This window comes from Myotis lucifugus, unplaced genomic scaffold (assembly GCF_000147115.1).
Source record: "Myotis lucifugus unplaced genomic scaffold, Myoluc2.0 scaffold_94, whole genome shotgun sequence".
Lineage (NCBI taxonomy): Eukaryota > Metazoa > Chordata > Mammalia > Chiroptera > Vespertilionidae > Myotis > Myotis lucifugus.
In genome coordinates this window covers 3,810,764-3,834,492 of record NW_005871142.1, presented here as the reverse complement: position 1 = coordinate 3,834,492, position 23,729 = coordinate 3,810,764, and the positions used below count along the sequence as shown (strand labels likewise).

Sequence of the window (23,729 nt, the reverse complement as noted above, 5' to 3'; positions counted from 1 at the left end):
GCCAAGGGACCCCACCAGTGGCACGAATCCGTGCACCAGGCCTCTAGTAATAATAATAATAATAATAATAATAATAATAATAAATGATCTGACTGACATGGCTTGAGGTACCTGTTCATCCAAGAACCAATCACTAATGCCAAGGCAATGAGTGCTCTTTCTCATCCCTCATCAGAACCACATGGCTATTGTGGGAAAGGAGCAGGTCCCAAAAAGAAAGGAATGCTATTTTGAGAAGATAAACACTAAATGACAATAATACTTTCCTCATACACCATCTCAGCTGACAAATCAACAGTGCTGGCATTATAAATATTTAACAAGCAAGTCAGTGTCTAGCACACAATTAGTGGCTATCAGAATGGCTACTGACATCAGATTCTGGAGACCTCTCCCGCCCCTCTTAATCCTAGCATCTGCTGAATTATGGGGAAACTGAAGGGTTCCCAGAGGAGGGATCCACCTGGACAGCATGAGAGCACTCAAGAGGCTCCGGGAAGTGGCTTTCTACCAATCAACATGGAAGTGTTTCAACATTTTCACAGTTGGTTTGGTCATTCCACCGTATGCTTGCTGCATTTGGTCCCATGGACGTGGCCTCTAACGAAATTCTCCAAGTGTCTAGCATGTTCATCATCTCAATGGAGATTTCTTTTCCATTTTTAATATATTCTGTTGCTTGTTCCAAAGTGAATTTGAATTTGAGAGGGAATAGTCAGTTCTCATGTTAACAGCTTGCCTAGAAATCTCTGGAATTTTTAAGATAATCATTTTCATTAAAAACCAAACCTCATGGAAGCCTGGAAACTCAGGAAACTGGTCTGGTCCCTGCAGCTGAATGTGTCTCTGCTCCCAGGATACCCAGGGACACCAGAGAGAAATATAAATTCAACATTTGAGGGCAAGTGTTCTTTGAATCATGAGTCAGAAAATTGAGTCCCAAATATTTGATGTTTCTGCCTCTAAAGTCTAGTAAAAACACAGATATGGGTTTTTTTTAAGGTTTTGTTATGTTTATGTTGTCATTGTTAGTTCATGATTTTGCTTAAGATTTACCAAAACTGACAACCAGAACTAAATATTCCTCACATCCCACTAATTGTTCTACAGACAAACCTTTCTGTTCCTTTCTAATCTCAATTGGACTCAGCCCAACTGGACTGGAGTATTGAGCTATCAAGCCGATTGAACCCTCCTGCCACACACAGATGTTCCCTCTTCATTCCCCAAATGACCACATACTTTCAAGAAAAAACACCACAACTGATATCTCTGAGATATTTCAACTTGTTTAAAAACATATAATATCCTTTCCAGGAGTCATTATTTTTCTGTTTCTCTTTCTCTTTCAGAGCTATCAGAATTCTCTGAATTTTTTCCCATAAAGACACCTTTAGTATGAATAAGCATTTTTTTCTCCCCCACTGAGCCATAGACTGTAGAATCAGTCCAATTTTAAAGTAATAAAAAGTATTCTTTGTTAGCGAATCACTGAGGTGCCTGGAGGTTATTTCAGGCATATTGTGGAATTCCTATTTAAAAGTCGAGGAAGTCCAGATGCTTTAGGAAACATGTGGATTATAGTGGAAAAGAATTCCTCATCTGAGAAAGCATCACCCTTGTCTTCCTTGGTCCATGATGCACTGGCCATCCTTTGTTAATGAAGCTTGCTGGGCCCGCACCAAATTCATCTTTCCTGGAGTCATCAAAAGCCTAGGTTCAAGGCCTCTCCTTCATAAACCTCAGGAGAAAGTTCTGCTGCAGGCCATGAATGTGTCCCAGGGTTTAAGAGGAGAGGTGCACATACCACAGGCCTGTCCTGCTAAGCTTAATGGGGTCAGCTTCCCACACAAGTATCCAGAGAGCTTTAGGTGTGACTCAGAGAATTTGGAGCTCTCTGCTGATCTGATCCCTGCTCCTCTTCCTATCTTCCCTCTACTGCAACCCTCCATGTAACCCTGGGCCTTGAACGCATCAAATCACTATTCTGCACATGCAAACACATGTTTCTTCTCAGGCTCCTTTGCCTTTGGATCCCCTCCTTCCACTTTACCCACTGAAACATTAACACAGAGTCTATTTGGCAAATAATATAGAGTCAGGTAAACCATCGGCATTCAAGGACTCATAACTCTCTTCTTTATCTTCAGAGTCATCTGTCATCACCATCCTCATCACCACTACAACTACCCACCATCATGCTTACAAGTATTATCCTCAAAGATGTAATTCAAATACCACCTTTTCTGGAAAAAAACAAACAAACAAACAACATTTCTGATTCTCTTTCCAGAATTAAACCACCTCTTCATACTCGGTGCTTCTTTGTCTCAGCTCATTACTTATTTCGTTTTATTTTGTATTATAGTCAGTCTATTGTAGTCCCTGCTATTGTTATTTTTATAAATAAGCTCACCCATCAATGTCTACTCTCCCTGGGAACAGGAATCATGTCTGATTTCTTAGAACATCCACCCTCATCCCCATCATGCTTTATGCTTTCCCTTAATGAGCACTTGGTAAACATTAGTTTAAATAAATTGTTTTCAGTAAGATTATCTTATCTTGTTGATGTTAATTCTTGTTCTGAGTTCATAATTTTGCTGTACTGCATCACATATTCTGTAACTTGCAAAGTTAAACATGCTTATCTGAGATTGGTACATCAATGTTCTCAATCAATAATATAATTGGGATACTCTAAAAATGAGCTTCATGCTGTGCACATGTGATTTCCTTTTGGATCTATGTAGAAATAAAGGCGAGGCTGTTCTCAATATTTTCACAGGATATCCTCTGATCCCTAAATTAATTTAAGTGTACTGTAGGAAGCAGCAAAAGGTTTGTTTGGGTTTCAAATCCCAAAACCTGACCCCCTAATGCTCAGCACCAAACTACACAGGAAATTTCTAACAGTAAATCAAGAGGCAAAAGTGCATTTATGACAGCCAAAAAGAAGGAAACCGAAGACTGGGATGACCAATAGGATCATTTTTATTAGCGTTTAAAGATAACCTGTCAGCATAGCAGAAATCTAGTCATTGACTGCACAGTGTAACTATGTAATTCTTTACAAGAAAACTCAGTTGCCCACCTTTATCCTCAGCCACTTCAGCAAGGACTCATACTCCCTAGAGTTGGAGGTACAGAGAATACACAGATCACATGGGCCATTTCCTAACCAAAGAATTCATCACCCAAGGTCCAGACATCAGTTCTTTGCTTGTATCCACTCTACCTTGATCCAATACCCACAGTTAGATCGTAACTCTATGCAGTTGATTCTCAGATTTGCTGTTTAAATCCAGCCTCATCAAATTTAAGACCATATACTAATTCAATACCTTCTCCTGAATAATCCAGAAGGGTTCACAATCAAATGTCCAAAGCCACTGTCCAAAACTCAGTCTTCAAAGTAGCCCCCTCCACTGACTGACCCCATTAACATCATGCCACGTCTCCCGGATGGATGTTGCTAAGCCCCTGCTGAGACGTTTTCTTCTTCACATCAATTAATTGCCATAAGTTTATAATTCTTGGACTATACTTCTCAAACTCTGCAGCAGTTCTCTACCCACATCTTCAAAATAGCATGTGTGGCTACCCTTAAAACATAGCTCTGGCCATGTTATTTCCCTGCTCAAAAACTTTCCATGGCTCCTCATTCTCTCTTCAGTCTAGCATCCCAGACTCGCCCACCATCCTAATCTCCATCCTAATCTCTATTCACACTAACCACAGGTACCTTTCATGACCGTTACATACATTGTCTACAAAGATGTGCTTGCTTCACACCCTCATACTGAGTACATAGTAGATGTCATTACATATTTATGAACTGAATCGCATGCCTATATTGATTCCAGAGCCCTATGTCTGGACTCCATTCAAATGAAACCTTCCTTTCGTCATATACAATTTTGTACCTGATCCAGATTCCCCTAATTGAAATTTCTGATAATTTGGGCATAAGTCAGGCTAGATTTTATCTATGTGATAGCTACTTGAAAAGTAAATTAATCATGTAAATTAGCTAGCATGAACATATGTTTCACCTCCATAAAAATAAACATTGTCAAGCATTGAGAAGGACTTTTTACACTCAGGTAGTATTCTTTTTAATATATATTTCACCTATATAACCCTGAATGCATCTTAAATTGATCAAGATGCATTTCTTGTTAAATATTTTATAACCAGACCAATCCCACTCCAGTAACTCAAATCAGTGAGTCTTTACTGCGTGTATAACGATTACACAACTGTCCCTATTCCTTGATGTTCTACTTTTCAGTAATAAATGTAACAGGAGTCTCCTCTGCATGACATCAAGATTGACTCCCCTCTCTACCTTAAATTCATGTCAAACTATCACTGCAAAACTGTGATGTCCTCCTGGAGGCAAGAGCAGCAGCTGCAGGATCACGAGTCCCCATGCTTTGGACACTGGCTGTCCTGTGCTTTGTGGGCTCCTCTGAAAAGGATAATGATGGTTGGTGCTCTGTGTCTAGGCTCCAGCATGGCCTGGCCACATGAAGCCAAGCCATGCTAGCTTTGTCCAAGCAATAAGGACTGGTTAGCTGAGTTGCAAAGAATAAATTCTTACTCCCTGCTTCCTGCCAGGTGGACGGAACTGGCTCTGGAACCAACCTGGAATCAGATTTTACCTTTTTACCCCCAACTTGCTGCCCATGCCTCCTCCACAGACCAATGAGGTTTCTATTATCCCAACTGCCCCCAGCAAGCAGGACTCAATCATTGCTGCATCCAGCACAACATGGGAGTAATTTGGAGAATTCTAGGTTACAATGACCACAGACATCATCGAACCGGGGGAAAATGCTGTGGTTGGATGCTTCATATGGCATTAATTAAAAACAACCTGCATTCTTACAATGCAGCTGTGCTGCCCACTTCACTCCTCTACAGTTTCCAGTTAGCAACCACAAAAAACTTCACAGAAACCACTCATAATTCACTCCAAGGCCCAGAATTCCAAAGGATCGGTTTTTAATTAATCTGTGTACGGGAGACATTTTCCCAAGCAAGCATGTGAGTGATAACCCGGTGTTGCAATATCCCACCCCATTTGCCTTCATATTCGCACAAGCAAGGAACTTGAGACCTAAGGAGATCAGCAACTCCTTGGAAGACTGCCATCTCCTCTCAGGTTACTTCAACCCAGAGACTGCCCTTCAGGATATATTACATTAGGAAGGGCTTTCCTGGGAAAGAGGAGGTTCAGGACAAATTATTCAGTGCGGGCTCATGTCTACATACCCAGATACTCAGGCAAGACCTTGATGTGTTAATTTAACTCTCTAGGCCTTTGTTTTCTCATATGCTCCATAGGGATCATCATTTCCACCCACTTCTCAAGGTCATTTTAAAACAAAAGGACATCATTCCTAAACAGCAACTCAATATGCGATGTAAGTCAAGGGAAGCAAGCACAATGCCTTCTTTGCAAACATGAGTACCTCACTATCTACCACCAGAACCCAGTCTTCTTTCTCCCTTCAGACATAAGCATGCAAAATAAATGACAAGTGAATGGCACCAGATGCTTCCATAAAAAGAAAATGAAAAATTAAAAGTAATTGCTTTTCAGGCACCCATATGTTTAGCATACTTAAGAGAGGGATAAAGTGGGTCAGCCTACAGATAGCAAAAACATTGTTCTTTCTAAATCAAATCATCAAGGTGGAAATGGTCATATACTTGTACCAACATGATTCAACATTACCTCGAAAAAGATATATATAGTAGGACACATGCACACACAGTGGTAAATGGTTTTACTGGGTAAAAATTGGTTACAGTGAACATTAAGGACAGCTTTAGAAGGTAAAACAATCAAAAAATGGCAAAATGGCAACCTGAAGGCTGGGCATGGAAGAGTACAGAGCAACTCAACCTTTATGGTTTATTATGGAAATTATTAGAGTTTATAGGATTACTGTTGGGATAGTTTCTGTTACTTTCACTACCTAACTATAGGGCCACCTCTTTTGTTCATAATCAGAAGCATCTCTGTGTCCTGCCTTGACTATCACTTTGGTGGTTTAGGGACTAGTGGTTTCATGATTAAAATGATCCTTGGCTGGTAGAAAGAACAGAAGAGAATGTGACCAACAAAGTTATATGTGAGTGGTTTAGGGATTGATGGTGCATAGGAGTGTTTGAACTCAGAAATGGTAAGAATTATAAGGGTCCTCTCAGAACACATGGTCCAAATCCCTCATTCTGAACTGTCAGGTGGAGGCATTAAAGCTTAAAGAGGCAAAGCAAGTGAAGGAGAAAGATCATTGGGTCCCATTGAGTAAGGCTGGCCTCACATCACAGATGAACAGAAGGAATCTCCACAATTTTCCCAAGAATTAATGCACAGCTGGACTAATGCCATTGTTACTCCATTGAGCAACTGATAATTTAATTGAAAGTAAGTACTTCAAAAGGAAAATTGGTAGAAATAAAATTCTTATCACTAGTTTTTCTCTTCTTAGAAATTTTGGCGCATGTATGAGCAATTTCTCAAAATTTCATTTTTTAAAGGCAGTATCATATATTTCATGGAATCCTTGGTTTGAGGTGATAAGGTTTCCTACTTTTTATTTTATATTAGAGGCCTAGTGCACAAATTCATGCATGGGTGGGGTCCGGCTGGCCCGCCCCAATGGGGGCCAATCAGGCCAGGTAGATGGTGGGGGAAGGGAAGCAAAAGGTTGGCCACCAGCCCCGCCCCCGATCAGGGTAGGGGGCTAATAGGGGGTGGGGCCAGCTGGGGGGAGGGGCTGCAGGCGATTGACTGGCCATCCCTGCCCCCAACTGGGGTGGGGGGGATGGATCAGGGGCCAGGCTGGCTGGGGAGAGGGGCCAGAGGCAGTTGGCCAGCTGGCCGTGCCCCCAGTCAGGGTGGGAGGGCTGATTGGGGGCTGGTCCAGCCAGGGGGAGGGGCCATGGGAGGTTGGCCGGTCAGCCCCGCCCCCGACCCGGTCAGGGCTGGCCAGGGGGAGGGGCTGCCCCCAGATTGGACTGGTTGGCAGGCCGCAGTATGCATCATAGTGACCGGTTGTTCCAGTCATTCTGGTCCTTCCAGCGTTCCAGTTGCTTGGCTTTTATATATAGACTAGAGGCCCATTGCACGAAGAGATTCGTGCAATAGGCCTTCCCTTCCCCTCGTTGCCAGCACCAGTTTTCCTCCAGCACCCAGGACCCAGGCCTTCGCTCCGGCTGGAGCCTTCAGTCGTCATTGCTCCACCGCTTCGGCCTATGTATGCAAATTAACCGTCATCTTTGTTGGGTTAATTTGCATACTCTCCTGATTGGCTGGTGTGTGTAGCGGAGGGATGGTCAATTTACATGTTTGTCTATTATTAGGTAAGATGTATTTTTCAGGCATGCATTCCTGTTATTCTTGCCTACCAGTGTGTGTGTGTGTTTAATGTAGCTTCTTTGTCCAAATGAATCATCTAAAACAAATTTGTCAGAAATTAATGTTTGCAATCATCACTTCACACTCTTTAATTCTGTATGCAATGAGGAGTAATCTGCCAATTTTGTCATACATTTCTGGCAATTCTATTCATGCCCTCAGTAATTTTGCCTTTTTCCTAAATTTAAATTAATTCCTGTCAGTATGTCCTACTTTACATCATTAGTGATTTTATCACCTTGCTTTTATGCTTTAGAAGTTCTCATTTGACCCACTGCAGCATTAACTATGATCACTGGATGTACTGGTGTTTTCTATGTTTTATTTCTTAAAACTCGAGGCTTTGAGGAAAAGTGAGCAAAACCTCACTAAATATTTAGGGACTCGCCCTATATGAGCTTTAGGATTTGTTGGCATTAAAGGTACAAACAAAGGCAGAGGAGTGTGATGTGCCCGGCCAGCTGTCCTCTGAGTGGAGGGCAGGTCAACAGCGAGGATCCTAAAGACTCCCATTGTCACCAGCCTGGGCCCAGAAATCTACATGGGACATTTGCTGTGAACCTAAAACTGCTCTTAATAAGTAAAATCTATTACAAAAAACCCACATTGATTCTCTTTATTAATAGTAACAGCTAACACTGAGTGTTCACTCAGTGCCAGACATCACTTAGTCCTTTGTATGTCAATCCTCAAAAGAACCCTAAAAGGTAAGTACTAGTAGGACCTGCAAGTCACTGATGAAGAAGCTTAGTGACTCACACAAGGTCACATGGCTAGTTTTCACATGCAGGGGGTCAAGCTCCAGATTCCAGTGTCTTCCCTTGTCTCCAAGGTAGTATACTGAACCTCATGTCCAAATAGCAGTTGTAATATGAAGGGGAAGGAGGGAATCATGCAAAGCCTGGATTGTGAAATCTGTCCAGAGCAGAGATGAGGAGACCCCCCCCCCCGCAATCATAGCTGCACGTGGCCTGTGCTAAGGGCCCTGATCCCTCTCCCCACACAGCATGGCTATAGGAGGAGCCCTATACAAGTACGCTGCCCACGGGACCCTGCTCGCAGCCCATGGTGAACTCTGCAATTATGTGCAGGTCCTCACCCCTGCAGAAGGACCTGATTCAAGTCAGGGCATGCACGGGAAGCTCATGGCGATTTCACGGCCCCCTCTTCCAACTTGGGCAAAGGGCACCATTGTTTGTTTTCATGAGAACTGAGCTGGAGGAGCAGAAGGTGTTTCCAATGAAGGCCCACCTGCATCATGTTAAGGAACACACAGGAACCATGGCTTTGAACTTCGGCACCGATGACTATTTGTTTTTCATGCAAGAAATGGAAGAGCAGCCTGAGAGTATCCACAGGACCCTAGTGGGCTGAGGATCACTGCAGCCCCCCGACCCTTCAGACATACCCATCATGCTGGCTCCAGACAGACCTTGCCATGCTGGGGACCTGTCCTTCAGCACAGGAGGCCATCCTTTTCCCAAATCAAGAGGGATTGCTTCCCCCAGAGTAACCACACACCACGCAGCCCAGCATCCCAATCCCACAGCATGCCTCAGCTACACTCTTTCCTGCCTGCCTGACACTCCCCTTCTCAGGAAGGTCAGCAGGAAGGAAGCCCTCATCCTGCTTTGCTTCCTCCCGGAGCAGCCTCAGACATGGGGGTAATGTCTGAGCTGCCCAGGGTCAGATGGACCTCAAAGGATCCCAGCCAGAAGCACAAGGATCTAGAGGCAAAGCTTTCCTACGCTCCCCCAGTGTCCCCCTCTGCTTCCTCACCGCAGTGTGGCCAACTGGTCTACTCTCCTGAATCACATAGCAAGCATCAAAGTCTTCTATGGCAAACAGGCAAACAAAACAAATTACATCACTTTAGGATTAGAGCCTTTCCCTAAGATCCCAAAGGAGACTAACTGATAACCCAACCGACACTACAGTGATATTAATTGGTGGCTTCCACTTCATGTCTTCCACTCCTATAGGCATCTCTGGCTTAAACAGAAAACTGAGGCAGGCAATGTTTAGCCTGACAGATGGCTTTGCCATCAGTGGGGTTTCTGGCACTGTGATCTTTGACGGGTGTTTGGCAACATGGAAGTCCTCTCTAGGGCCCTCTGGAGCCCTAATGGTGCCCTTCATCACCACACTTGTCAACTTTCCACTCAAGCTGCCCCGAGCCCACAGGCCAAGTTGATGAAAATTGAAGGAGCCCTGCACCAGCTCAGGACCAAGAGAATTGCTTCTGTGTCATTATCAAGTCACAGTGGACAAGGCTTGAGTTCCAGTCTTCCCAGGGACAGCTCTGCTGTCTTGGATGATTAAATGCCTGAACTTCAAGTGTGTCTGCACTAACATAAAACTGTAATGCTGACACTGATATCTGCCTCCAAATTTCATGGTAAAGATCCAGGGAAGTACTGGTAAATGTTTTGTGAACTATAAATACTGCAAAGATAAGCATTTCTAGGATGTGAAGATGTTAAACAGAACATTAAAAAGGCTATTAGAAATGTGACTTCATGTGTAAATGTCCATTCACAATTTTATTTTAATTCCTCCAGCCAGCGGCACTGCACTTAGATGAAGGCCTCCATGACCAGAATCGTGCTCTGTGCCACGGGAAAGGTATCACAGATGGGAGGCACAGTTCCTGCTCTCTGTGCACTTACTGTCTGGTTGGGAGGCCAGGACATGCATGTGAAGTAATGACAATGCAGGACCGACATCCTCAGTGCTGGTACCTCTTTTACAAATACAGACTTGGAAAGAACTCACACTCAACAGTTGTTGCCCCTCTGACTCTTTCAGCAGCTCAGTTGTCCAGGACTCTGTGCTGCCACCATTGTCCCACCCCCTGAGGCAGAGCCCTCTATTCTGCCCCTGCTGCTCCTGCCTCCATTTCAGAGCCCCCCTCCCCACCCTGCACCTGGGGCAGACATGTGGGTTTTGAATCATCCTGAATTGGGACTTGAAACATGTTCTTCTAGAGGAGCAATGAGCCCGGTGGTATTAACAGGGCCGTCCCTCCAGGCTGGTCTAGATGCCCCTTGTCTGGGCCTCCAGAGCCCTCTCTCACTCTACTAAGTACACGAACTTGTAACTCCCTGAGGTCAGGATCTGTATCCAATTCATCTTTATACCTACAATGGGTAGTACAGAACTTGAAACAAAATATTTGTGGAAAGAATGAATAAAGAAATAAACCACATCATGGACTAAAAAAGTTTGGAGAGACTAGCATGAGAACCAACACCATATGCTACCCTGGGAATTCATGTCAAACTGGAAATATACAGAAAAGAGGGTTAAAAATAACACAAAAATAGTAAAAATATATATGGGTATACATGTTTGCATATAAGTATATAGCATAAAGAAAATGGGAGGGGGTGGGGGGACATACTGAGTTATTAACATAGGGGACAATAAAAGGATGCCCAGAAAGAAGAAAGAGAGCCAAAGATAAAAAAGAACTAAAAAAAAAATCTCCAGTATTTATAATAGAACCACATATATGTATCCATGTAAAATAAGGGGAATGATAATTCTCCAGTAGAAGCCAAATAAGAAATAAGAACTAATCCAAGTAAGGAGTTGAGATGAATATTCCCAAATACACACATGAGAAGAAATGAGAACCGAGGTCAGGAACCCAATGGGCACCTTCATAGCAGCAATGCTTGGACCAGGGGGCTTCCTAAAAGATACAGGCCCCCAGACTACAGGCTCCAGGCTTTCCCAATAGCATGTCCAACTCCAGCCAAGGATGGGTCCAAGTAAAATGGTTCACATAGCTATTCCTGCATCATATGAGCTGAACTAATATCAACAATTACATCAGGAAAAATGTGTTTACCTTGGTTTTCCGCCATAGGAAATGGGTCCAAAATGATGTTAAACATACGCCTTTCATTCCTGCTTCTATTAGAAGGACAAATAATTTAACAGGTGGGACTCAGAATCCCATGGTTCTGTTTTTTCTTTATTCCTTTTTTTTTTTTACTATGGAATATTAAACATTCCATTTTTGGTCAATGGAATCTGGAACCCTTCTTAGCAGACCTTGGCAAGCTCTATTTATTTTGCAAAAGCCCTCCTAATGCTCACATGAGCAGTGAGTTGGAAAGGCCTGGTGAGTCCAATCAGACTCTACTTTCACATGTTATCAGTACAATATGTTGCTTCAATTGAGAGACCAAATTCTCTAACTCCTCCAAGAATTGATCCAGACAGCAAAAAGAGAGGAAATCCATTCTCCTTTAATAAGGCAATTGGTCCAGACTGCATACAGTATCGTTTCAGTCTAGAATTTTCATCATCACTGCCAAAAACATCAAACAGAAACATTGCAGGACTCACTCAGCTTTCATTCTCTGAAGAATAGCCATCTTGTTCTAGGCCTGAGTGGTAAGAAAGGAATTCAAGGGAGATGGCGGGGGTAGTCACAGGGAGCATTGAACTCTTTCTCACTGCCTGATTTCTAAGCTTCACAGTTATGAATAAAAGTTCATGAAGTATGGCAATTAAGGACAACCCGAAGTTTCCCCATATCTCAAATGCTCAGCCTCTTAAAGACTCTCCGACCATACTCATCAGATTATCTAACTCACCTTTCTCTTTTACTCATCTATCCTATATAATCCTTTAAGAGGTTACTCAAAGAACTGTAATGTTTATGCTAGGTATTAGTCGGAAAGTATCCCAATGATACTCCCAAATTAGAGTGCATTAGTTAAGGTAATCCTAACTACTATAATGAACAAGCCCCAAAATACACAAGGTGTTAAGCACAACATGCATAAATAATGTGTTCACATAAAATCCAAAACAGGCAGTAGAGACTGGCGGTGGGTCTTCGCATGACCTTTCTGCCATGCTAGTTCTCTGCTAGGACCATGGAGTCCTCTGTGTTTAGCCAGCAGACAGGGGACCAAGGAGTAGAAAAGCTAAATTCGCTTCCTAAAAACATCAGCCCTGAATGATACCTAACTACGAAGAAAGTTGAGGAATATTGTCTAGCTGTGTGTTCTGAAAAAAGAAGAAACACGTTTCATAAAAAGCCAGCCAATGTCTGTCATAGACAACCGAATAATACATACTCTAAATTCTGCTGTGTTAAAATTACCATAGTAATTGGGGAATCATATTTCAGGAGACAGAGAGAGAGAGAACCAGATAGCTGGACTATAATGACCTACCTTCAGAATCAGACATAAAGTTCAATACCTGCTACCTGCCACAGATAATCCTGGAGTGGTGCCTTACTGTAAAATTCAAGTCCAAAGTGACTCAGATACACTTATGAGAATCCAAACTGTGAGGCAGAGGGATTGTCTAAGTGAGAATTTGGGGAGTGATACAGAAGTATGCCAAGCACTGTGCCTTCACTGTACACATGAGCCAGACTGGACACTCCTGGGCTCTGGGTCTGCTGTTCAGACTCCAGAGGCTTTGCATGAACAGGTACAATAGCTGCTGTATTCTAGCTTGCTACAGGTCACAAAGCGTATCAATAATTCTCCTCTGATTTTTAAAAAACAAAAAACAAACACAAAACCTTTCTGTAATAATCAGAGCAGGTCTTGTGTTTTTATTATTATTATCAAGCTGGAAATGGAAAGCCTAAGGGACCTAAAGCTAAATCAGAGGCAGGACTTAAACTCAAAGCACAAAGGCCATTCTCCCCCCCCCCCCACAGAAGCCCCCATCAACCCTCACATCAGCCCCCATAAGTTTCCCTAGAAAGACTTTGACTGCAGTCATCCCAACAGGTACCCCTTCCTTCTAATTTTCACACAGATCACTTTCATGAGGGTGTGGCTAGGGCTTTTATTTAACAAGAGAAAAACCTACCACACATTGTTCCTTGCACATGATGGGAATCTTTGCCAAACAAAACTCATAAATCCTAACTTTGTTACTCAAAGTATGGGGGGGGACCAGCAGCACTGGACGCCCTGGGAGTTTGTTAGAAATGCAGATTCTTGGGGCCCATTCCATGACCCACCCACTGAATCAGATTCTCTGTTCAAATAAGATCCCCAAGTGATACTTAAGACCCATTAAAGTCTGAGCAATACTGCTCCAGAATACCCTTTAGTATATTAACTTGAATGCTTAGGAGAGGGAGAATGACCTAATATAAAAAGAGTTTCTACAAATCAACAAGAAAAATAAAAGTAGGCAGAAAATAGATCAAACATAAGAACAGTTAATTCACAGAAGAAATACAAATGGACAATAAACAAACGTAAAATGCTCATCTTCTCTAGCGATTTGGGAAATGCAAATTAAAACAACAACATATTATCATTTTTTTAACAATCAGATCGTCAACACTTTTAAAGTCTTTTAATCTCCAAATTGAAAATATATTGGGGGAAATGCATTTTCTTACACATTGGAAGCTTAAATGGTTATAATCTCTTTGGAAGACAATTTTTCAACACCTTTTTTTTTAAGATTCAAAGATTTTGACCAAAATATTCCATTTCTAAGAGTCCAGTCTATAGAAATAACTGTTAAAGTGTCAAAGACTAATGTAAAGGATCTTCACAACTCCATTTGAATTGTGAAACATGAAGGGAATCTAAATATGCATACATAAGAAAATAGTTCAATAAATTAGTGGCACCTTTACCGGGGAACTATGTGATAATTAGAAAGTTTAGTGTCATAAAAAATGCCCATGGCACATCATTGAATACAGAAACAAGTTACAGAATAGCATATAAAGTATGATCTCATTCCTCTATTTTAAAACCATATAGGACAGAGGTATACTAGTATATATTTGTTAAAACTCATCAAACACTGAACTCAAAATCGATGCATTTTATAGAAATGATACCTCAACAAAATTGATTAAAAGAACTGTATGCATAGATATTAGTGGATGTTATGTACATGTTTACAAACCTACAAAAATGGTCTGCAGGGAAACACAACAAACCTTTAGAAGTGGCAGAAGCCTAGGAGAGGAGAATGTGCGTGAGAACTTTCTGTAGCATTAGTATTTTTTCAACAAGCATGTATACTTCTTGTATTTTAATACGCACAAGTTAAAAACCTAAATGAAATAAATGGAGTCATCTGCAGTAAGCCTGAATCAATATGGAAACCCATTCCAGCCTGGCCTTATTAATTGCATCCATTGACTGGTTTTCATCCTTGTGTGAGGTTCTATCATCATGAGGGCTGTTAACATCACACATACCATTGCCAGACTTGCCCTTTATAGACGCCTATTTATTACTTCATGCACAGCTACTGCACATCCTTAAACATCAAGCTCTATGATAAAAACTGTATGGAAATTTGATACAAAAATGAAGACGCAACTCCAGCCCCAGCTCTATCGCTCTTCTACTGAAAAAGCTGAAAGCATTCTGTACAAGGTAGCGCAATAAGTCTAAATTTGTTCATTCAGCTTTAAAGCCTCCTCTCCCTGACTCACCCCATTAAGCACTGGATATCATTATTTCTCTTTTTTTCTGGTCCACTCTGGTCAGACTAGCCTTGATGCTGTCCTACAACTAACCCAGACTTTTCTTCCACTGTTCCTCTCTCCTGGATCCCTGTCTCACCCATTATTACACACTCTCATCCACCCAACAAGCTTTATCACCATCCTCAATGAAGTTGTTGCTAAGCCCAGAAACACTCAATCGCCTCCCTCCCCACATGCTGCATTATTTGTTGGATAGGCTTGTCTCTATCAGGAGAACGGGGGGCATGTCTCTCTCCTCCCTGTCCTTCCCATTGTCATGTACAATGCCAAGTACAGGAACTAACAACTATCAATGATTTATCACTTTATAATTTTTAAATGTTGGACAAAGGAGAGAAAGTAAGAAGTAAGTATTTTTCCAAAAACCTGGAGAGGTAGGTATTTTTTCCCATCTGTAGGTGGGTAAACTGAGGCTCAGTGATGTTGAGAGGTTTGGTGGGGCTCATACATCTCGGAAATAATAGGGCCAGTCTTCAAACCTACTTCTGAATGTCTCTAAAGCCCAGTCTTTTCCCTGAACCATGCTGCCTTCCTGACTTGTCACTTAGGTGATCTTGTTGAATTCTCACATTACTGTCTCAAGAAGTACTTGTTGACTGATTGACGACATTTTCAGTAGCAATGTGGTCCTGTTGCAGGGTTTCCCGCAGCTGAATTTGATGAAAAGCCCCTGCTGTGCTCAGAGTGGTTTAACCTTTTTCAAACTCTAGCTTTGCCACAATATCATCAGTCTCAATCCCAAGACCTGTGCAATATATAGCATGAAGTTCTACATACTCTCAGAGCTCGCAAGGAAAGTCTCAGGTGAGACAGTCCAAACTCCAGCCCTGGCATCTGGGCAGGGGTTCATTGCTGGGGAGCCCACCTCATGCTGCTTCCCTAGGTTCTCTCAGGCAGTTGCTTGGTCATGGGTGGGCTGGGCTGTCTTGGACAAACTTCGTTGAAGTCATCTCCTGAGAAGTGGGTTGTTGATACATTAGCACAGAGTGCTGGAGTCCACAGGAGTTCAAGGCCATCACTGGACACTCCAGAGTCAATGAACTGGGTTCCAGGTGCAGTTCTCCATTAACTAGCAGTGTGTTCTTGGGGAAAGTACTCACCATTTCTGAGCCTGCTCACTCAATATACTATGGGAATAATAGCAGCTTTCCTGCCTACCTTTCAGGAGATTAAGAGAATCAGAAAGAATCTATTTGTAGAAAAACTGTAGAAACCACAAATCCTTGCCTCTATACCATATGCTGAAGAGCAGTTGTCATTGGAAGAGGTGGAACGCTGCTAAAGACAAAGCACTGGGCAAAAAAGGTCAGGAGATCTGGTGTCCACTCCTGACTGAGTTACCAAATCTCTGCTGTAATTATTATGTGTGATTTCCCAAAACTTTAATAACAACTAAACAATGTTCTTCCTAGAAGCTTATGGAAAATCCCTGGAAACGTCTGATCACTGGGTAACCTTTACTTGTCCACTGAACCAGCACACTCTGAACTGGGCTCTCAGACCTGCCATTTTCACACTGCATCCCTCACTGCACTTGACCCGCAATACACTGCGACACAACAAACAGTAAGCCTCACAGAAGTTTAGATGGCATCATTCCTGATTCTACAAATGAGGAAACTGAGGCTCAGAGAGGTGCACTCACTTATAGAAGGTCACACAGCTAAAATGGTTAAAGCTGGAATTTTAAACTAGGTTTTCTAAAGCCAAATCCTACAAGTAGATGGTTAGCATCCAGTTAAGTAGGGTCAGAGAAGAAAATCTGGGCCTGAAGAACCAGAATCACTGGCAGCCCCTGCACAGGTGTCACTTTGAGCCTCCACAGATCTCTGCAGGAGCCCCTTTCCCCACGGGCCAGAAACTGAAGCTTATCTGTGGTATTTAAAGGTCCAAGGAATTGGGCAAAGTTTCATGATAGGGATGGAAAATGTCTGCTCCTGTCAAATTTCAAACTCTTGCAGTAGTTGTCTCATTTTTTTAATGTCCTTCATTCTAAAAATATTCTTCCCACTTCCCCAAGAAATTCCATTTTGTCATTTACATGGTCAAATAAAACTCTGAAGAGATCAAGAAGTGGCAATTCAAGGTGAAACTATCAGAGCGGCCCCTGTCTTGGATCCCTGAGAATTCTGAGCCCACAGAGGCAGAGCACCCAGCTGAAGTAGCTTATGACTTATTTTAAAAGTCATTCTTAGCCCTGGAAGGGTGGCTCCGTTCGTTGGAATGTCATCCCATACACCAAAAGTTTGTGGGCTCCATTTCTGGTCAGGGGACACACCTAGCTTGTGGGTTCAATCCCTTGTCCAGTTATGTGTGGGAGGAGGCCAATTGATGTCTCTCTCTCTCTCTCAGAGAGGTGGGAAGAGGGTGACTAAATGAAAGAAGGTGAAGGTATTAACCAAGGAACATATATGCACAATCCATAGACACAGACAACAGTGTGATGATGGCCAGAGGAAGGGGGGACATGGGCTGGGTCAGGGTGGACAAAGGGCAGGCATCTGTAATAGTATCAACAATAAAAATAAAGTTAATAAAAATTTTTAAAATTTTGATTATGCATTTTATGGAACATCTTGGCAAGAAGCTGGTGTGGCTGAGTAATGTCATTTTCTCAATCCAAGACAATTGCAAAAACTGTGAAGTCTTAAGAAAAATGATGCCTGAGGGCATGTCCACAACTCTGTGTAATATTTAGAAAAGCAGACACGAGGGGCCTGCTTCTTGGGCAGACTTCCTTTCTGTCCTCCATGTGAAGAGGTCTAATTCATACAGGATACCTAGGACGCGAGAATTAAATAGTAACCAGCACCATATTCTGCAGAAGAGTGAATTAGTTCTGTCAGTATAAGCATGAGGGCTCCTTATCTTGGGGGGAAAAAATCAACGCAGAGTTAGACCTTGGGGCCAGACTTGCTCACCTTCACTGATGGAAGATGCCCATTGACCTGGGTTCCATTTTGGAAGGTATTACTCGGCAATGCTTCCAAGGTTCACTTCACCAAACTTATGGCAACTAGACTAATAAAGTCATTGTATAATATATGTTGAATTATTCCTTTGGAAGAGGTGATTGGAGAAACCAACCACACACCCTCCCTAGGGCTTCTGAGGGCCAGCTATGGCAGCTGGCATTATGTGGCATCTGCAGGCAAAGAAGAACCCCTCACCCCTTTCTTTCCTGTGAAGGTGATTGATGTTTAATTGGAAATCAGAAATACAACCAAGTACATTGGCCCTAAACTCCCAGCAACTGAGTTAATCTACTGCAGAATGAAGTAGAACCAGACATAGTTTGTTTCATCTTGCCAAAAGAATGGTATGATAAGTCATGTTGCCAATGGCACAATCTGCAATATTACAGTAAAATAAAAATCAATGCCTCTTGGTCCTAGACATAACCACAGTACTTTTATGGATCCAAATTCTGAAAGCTATGATAGTGAACATCTTGTTCACATTGGTTTTGGCAACTTCCAAAGATGTTTTGTATATCTTCCTGCCACCCACTAAATTTCCCACCCTTGCCACTTCATCAGTGACTCCAAATTTATAAAGAAAATCTGCATAAAAAAATTCCCATTCCTCATAAAACCAAGATCTCTATACACAGGAATGTTTTATGGAACAGTACTTTCAAATGAAAGTTCTAAAAAATATTTAAACAAGGATTGTCTCATTGTTTGGGTACCACATAAAGAATAAATGTGTATCATAGTGAATAATTTTCAAGCTCTGTGCTCCATACCAAACCCTGAAAGAGATCCAACTTCAATGTAAGCCCCTTGAGGGACCAGGGTTTAATGAACTCTGTAGCCCCAGAAACTATCAGAGTTCCTGGAACATGTCAGACAATAAATATTTGTTGAAAGACCAAATGTCAGACTTAACCACATTGGGGGCCACATATAAACTCTGTGTATCAACATTTAAGTAGAACTAACCCTACACCCCATTCTCTCCCTCCCTCCTTCACTACCCATACACACTCATAGCACACACATGATCAACTTATCTAGACTTTACATACAACAACAAAAAAGATAAAAGATATGATTTTGTATCTGAAAATTATTATTTAGAAGGTCAGGAAAGACCCAAGATTTTGGTTCCCTGCTCCAGAGATATTATAGACCTGTTAGAAGTAAAAGGGATATACACAGTGCTATGCAGCATCCTTTGGTTACAACTGAGAACTTCAAATAAAGTTTTAATTGGAAATAGACATTCAATTCTCTGCTTTTGCCCTACCTGTTTTTGTTTATTTGTTATTGTTGTTGTTTAGCATATTAAAGCATAAAATAAACCTGTTTAGACTCTCATGTTTTTCCATAGAGAAAGCATAGCAAAAGTTAAGGCAACTTCAGGAGAAATCCCATTTACCAACAGACACCACACACTCTCAAACACAAAGCCTCAGTTTCTGATATTTATTTCCCAAACTGGACAATGGCTTACTGAAGACTAGACCCAGGGATCATTTTATGTAATGGATCATTGCTTTTATGAGTTCTTAGTGACCACAAAGGTCTTGAATTCCTTTGCAAACAGCAAAAAAACAAATTTCCTCTTTTGGGGGTACCAAGAATTCATACCAAAGGCTACAGTGAGACATTCTTGGTCTGTGTCTATGAGTAACCGAAGACCACTACTCCACGGACATAAAGACAGTCAGGCATTAGTAAAAGCAAAGTTTCTCTTTCAAAGAGAAAGATACATGTAGTTTGAATGTGGTTGATCTTGGAAATCACTGTTTCTAATGAATTGCTTCAATGACTAAAAATGCTAAACAATACCACTAAAGATACAGCATCTCAACCTTCTGGCCCTTTAAATACAGTTCCTCATGTTGTGACCCAACCATAAAATTATTTTCGTTGCTACTTCATAACTAATGTTGCTACTGTTATGAATCGTCATGAATCGTAATGTAAATATCTGATATGCAGGATGGTCTTAGGCGACTGCCAAAGGGGTCACGACCCATAGGCTGTTTTAAAGGATAGAAACATTATATATATTCAAATGTTTTTTACTTACATGATGTTAAGAATAATGCCCAACATTTCATTTTTTATTTTTTTAAGATTTTTTAAATTGATTTTTTTAGAAAGAGAGGAAGAGAAAGGGAGAGAAAGAGAGAGAGAGAGAGAGAGAGAGAGAGAGAGAGAGAGAGAGAGAGAGAAACATACATCAGCTGCCTCCTGCATATCCCCCCACTGAGGATCAAATCCAGCATCCCGGGCATGTGCCCTGACCAGGAATACTAGTAGAACCAGCAACCCTTTGGTGTCTGGGCAAGAGCCAACCAAGCCACAGTGGCCAGGGCAATGCCCAACATTTCTATAGGATGTTTGTGTTTACAAAGCTTCTTTCCTTCCATGACCCCTTTTTAAATTCACTACATCTATTTTGCTAGGCAAACAAGACAGGTTCTGCTGTGATTTGTCTGCACCTTAAATGGAAGGGTAACAGGAGTTAAAACGGAACTCTTCCTAGTAGCACATTATAAAATGAACTTCACACCAATGCAGGACATGCAAAGGAAATGTTTCCGAAATCATACTTGCAATGCGTAGCCCAACATCCACTCTAAAAATCTCTGAGGTTGAAGAGATCTAGAGGAAGATATTTTTGGCAAAAATGGTAAGCATTATCAGCACCCCTCCGCACACTCCATGAGAAAAGGAGAGGGGGTGCATCCCTTCACCTGGGGGAGGCTTCAGGATTACAGTTTGGAGAGCCTGGTCTGTCTGAAGGCACAGAGACTGGGGTTGGTTCCAAGCTTGAAGAAACCCAGAAGAAAGAGGAAGTGATGGGTAGTTACCTAAAAGCAGAGGAAGGAGAGGCGGCCGTCCTGGAAATGGCTGTGTTGGAGTTTCCCTTGGTTTCACGTGGACATCGTGGAAAGATACCAGTATAGATCGTGTTATGAAAAATGTTACTTGTGTTATGAAAAAAGGTCCTCCTGGGAGCTGAGTAGCAGAATAACCCCAAGAAAGGATGGGCATTGATATCTGCAGTAGTAAGTGGCCAATTTGAAGGGACATCATCCGTGTTCAGGGAACAGCACTTGATCCCCAAATATAAGGGTGTATAGCTCCCAACACACCCAGAGGGCAGTAATATTTGATTATGATAGGCCCGTCAAGCAGCACCTTTTTCACTCCCTAACTCTCCCTCACCAATCCTCTCCACCCTAGAAGACCAGAGCAGACTAGGGGCAGGTAAGAGGAAGAAAAGTTGCATAAGATGGGAAACAGAGAAGACCACTGTAGACCCCACCTCCAATTGCAGGCTTCCAGTCCGATGTATTACTGAGTTGGGGAAGGGGAGAAGCTTCCATATAAAATGGAATTCAAAGCATCAAACATTTGAAATATCTAGTGGCTACCCCATAAAAGCTCAAAAATCAGCAACTGCTGATTACATTTTACAGCATAGACTCTGAGATGCCTGAATCTGGGACTCTTGGGGGCTGGGATTAGGCTACCCACAAGTCCATTATGGAGAACCAACCTGGGATAAGCAGAAAATTGTTCTAGCCTTGCTCTCCAGAGCCCTTACTATTATGGAAAAAGACACACAATGTACATGGACCCCTCCTGGACCAGGACCCTCACTTAAAGGCCAGTCCTTCTCAGAGGCCGGCCTGACCTCAGGCACATCCTCTTCCTCCAAATGGGGAAACAGGCATCGATCTGCTCATAAGTGACCAGGTGACCAGCTACTCAAGGCCCCGTGTGCTGAGAGTACCAAAACTTCACAGTCAGGTGTTAGTTTAGAAGATGAGACAGGAACCTTGAACACTGTGCTTCCCTAAGGGGATGGAGCTTGTATGATCTGGAAAGTGAACAGATTTCAGACAGAGCCAAGAAAGTCAGCATGGCCTCACAATTGCCTTCTTTTGACACCCTCGCCTGATTCTCCTTGAATGTCATTGTTTCATATCACCTGAAGCTGTTTCATTTGAACTCACACATTATTGATAAGGTGCCTTCTCTATATGAGACATTGAACAAACACACCTAAGGGGAGTCAGATCCCCTAGTTCCAACTTTGATCCTGGGCAAGTCCCTTCTCTGCCTTTCTCCTTCAGGTTCCGTACATAAAATGAGAGGACTGGATGAGATGTCCTCTAAGACCATCATTGCTCTAACACAGTGGTCCTCAACCTTGGCTGCACATTAGAATCACCTGGGAATCTTTTTAAAATCCTGATTTCTGGGCCTCATCCCGGTGATTCTAATGTGCAGCCAAGGTTGAGAACCACTGCTCTACCACATTATACCATGTGTGGAGTCTGAAAGGATTTAAATGTGACTAAAGCATTGAGAATTAATTAGCCCTTGAATTTGTAGAGCATTTTGTAATCTTTGCAAAATTCTTTCACATCCATTACCTCATCGGTTTGTATCTCCACCTGCGATTCTAAGGCATTGGTATTATTAGCCTTATTAAACAAGTGAGGAACCAGACTCAGAGAAGTTAAATGAGTTATCCCAGGTCACACAAACAGCAGAAGTTGGACCAGGAGCTGAGCATCTTGATTCCCAGCCTGGCCGCCTTTCCATGCCCCACAAATTCTGGTGTTTGTCATTAATAGTGACACAGGCAGCTCCTGGGAACCAGTCAGGGTCCCTTCTCACTGATGTCAGGTAACAACATTGCACTGGTTTTTGTCAAAGTCCCAGTGGCTGGTCTGATTAAGTAGGTTCTTCCCAGAGGGTCTTGTGAACCCCCAATAACCTCCTTTCTAAGTTTCTTTCAGTAACTCTGACCATTTGGAGAGAAAACAAATCCATACACAGAGGAGTTTTAGGTGTTATTTTAACTTTGTATACCATGCATAAAAAGTTGCCCTTTAACTTCAATTTTTGAATATAAGTTAGGGAAAAAGAAAAGTTTTTGGCACATGTTCTCCAGGTGAATGCCCCAGAGCCTGGAGTTTAACTCCAGGACCCCCAACAAAACTCCAGAGTAACCCCTGTTTCTACCCCCTCCCCCATCCCCATGAAGCTCAGGTCCCTTCCCTCACCACTGTAACTCACCAGCTACCTGTGAGGTTCCAGACCATCTTTCGGGCAATATGGACTTACAGCAAGAACTTTGCCCCAACACACAGAATTTCTTCTTGACTTTGTCTTATTCACTGAAAGAAAAAAAAATCACTGCATTGTTTAAAGAGAAATAAAAATCAAGAACATATTGTCATTACAAGAGCACAGAATATTCTCGTGGCACAAAATGGCCACATAAATTACTCAATAGTTTTTCAGCAGGTCAGAATATTAATTTGTATTCATATCTGCTAATAAATCAGAGCAAGTTTTAAAGATTTCTACTAAAAATAATTAAAACATAAAAAGTTTTGGTTCCCTGAGAAATAATCATCAATATGTGGGGGGAGTCACTCTGGGGAAGAGTTCACTCCTTGACCATGCGTATGTCCCTATATTTCCTTTTTCGCACACACAGATTCAACTCTGATTTTTGTTCTTTAAGCTCTTACATGGATAGTTCTATCTATCCCATTTGATGCACAATAACCTGTTAGAACCACACAAAGAGAGGGGAGGATTATACAGAAGCATGAATAAGATCATGTTCCTAAAATGTTATTTAGAGAAACTCATTTGAGGTTTCCAAAATGTTTTGTCAGAATCAGACTCTCTGCTCAGAATTAACTTCCACGTTGCCCAGTCCTATAACCCTGACTTCTGGGGAGAAAAAAAGAAGTCCGCTAGCTACCTAGAAACCAATGCAAGTCTTCTGGAAGCTTCG

General features: G+C 42.1%; 1 long non-coding RNA gene across 1 annotated transcript in view; it reads right to left on the bottom strand.

Moving 5' to 3' along the window:
- LOC111826659 overlaps positions 1–23,058 on the bottom strand; it is a 149,745-nt gene extending 126,687 nt beyond the window's left edge. The window contains exon 1 of the long non-coding RNA XR_002830010.1: positions 22,997–23,058. This is a non-coding gene — a long non-coding RNA (uncharacterized LOC111826659). The remainder of the gene's footprint in view (positions 1–22,996) is intronic.
- Positions 23,059–23,729: the final 671 nt, after the last annotated feature.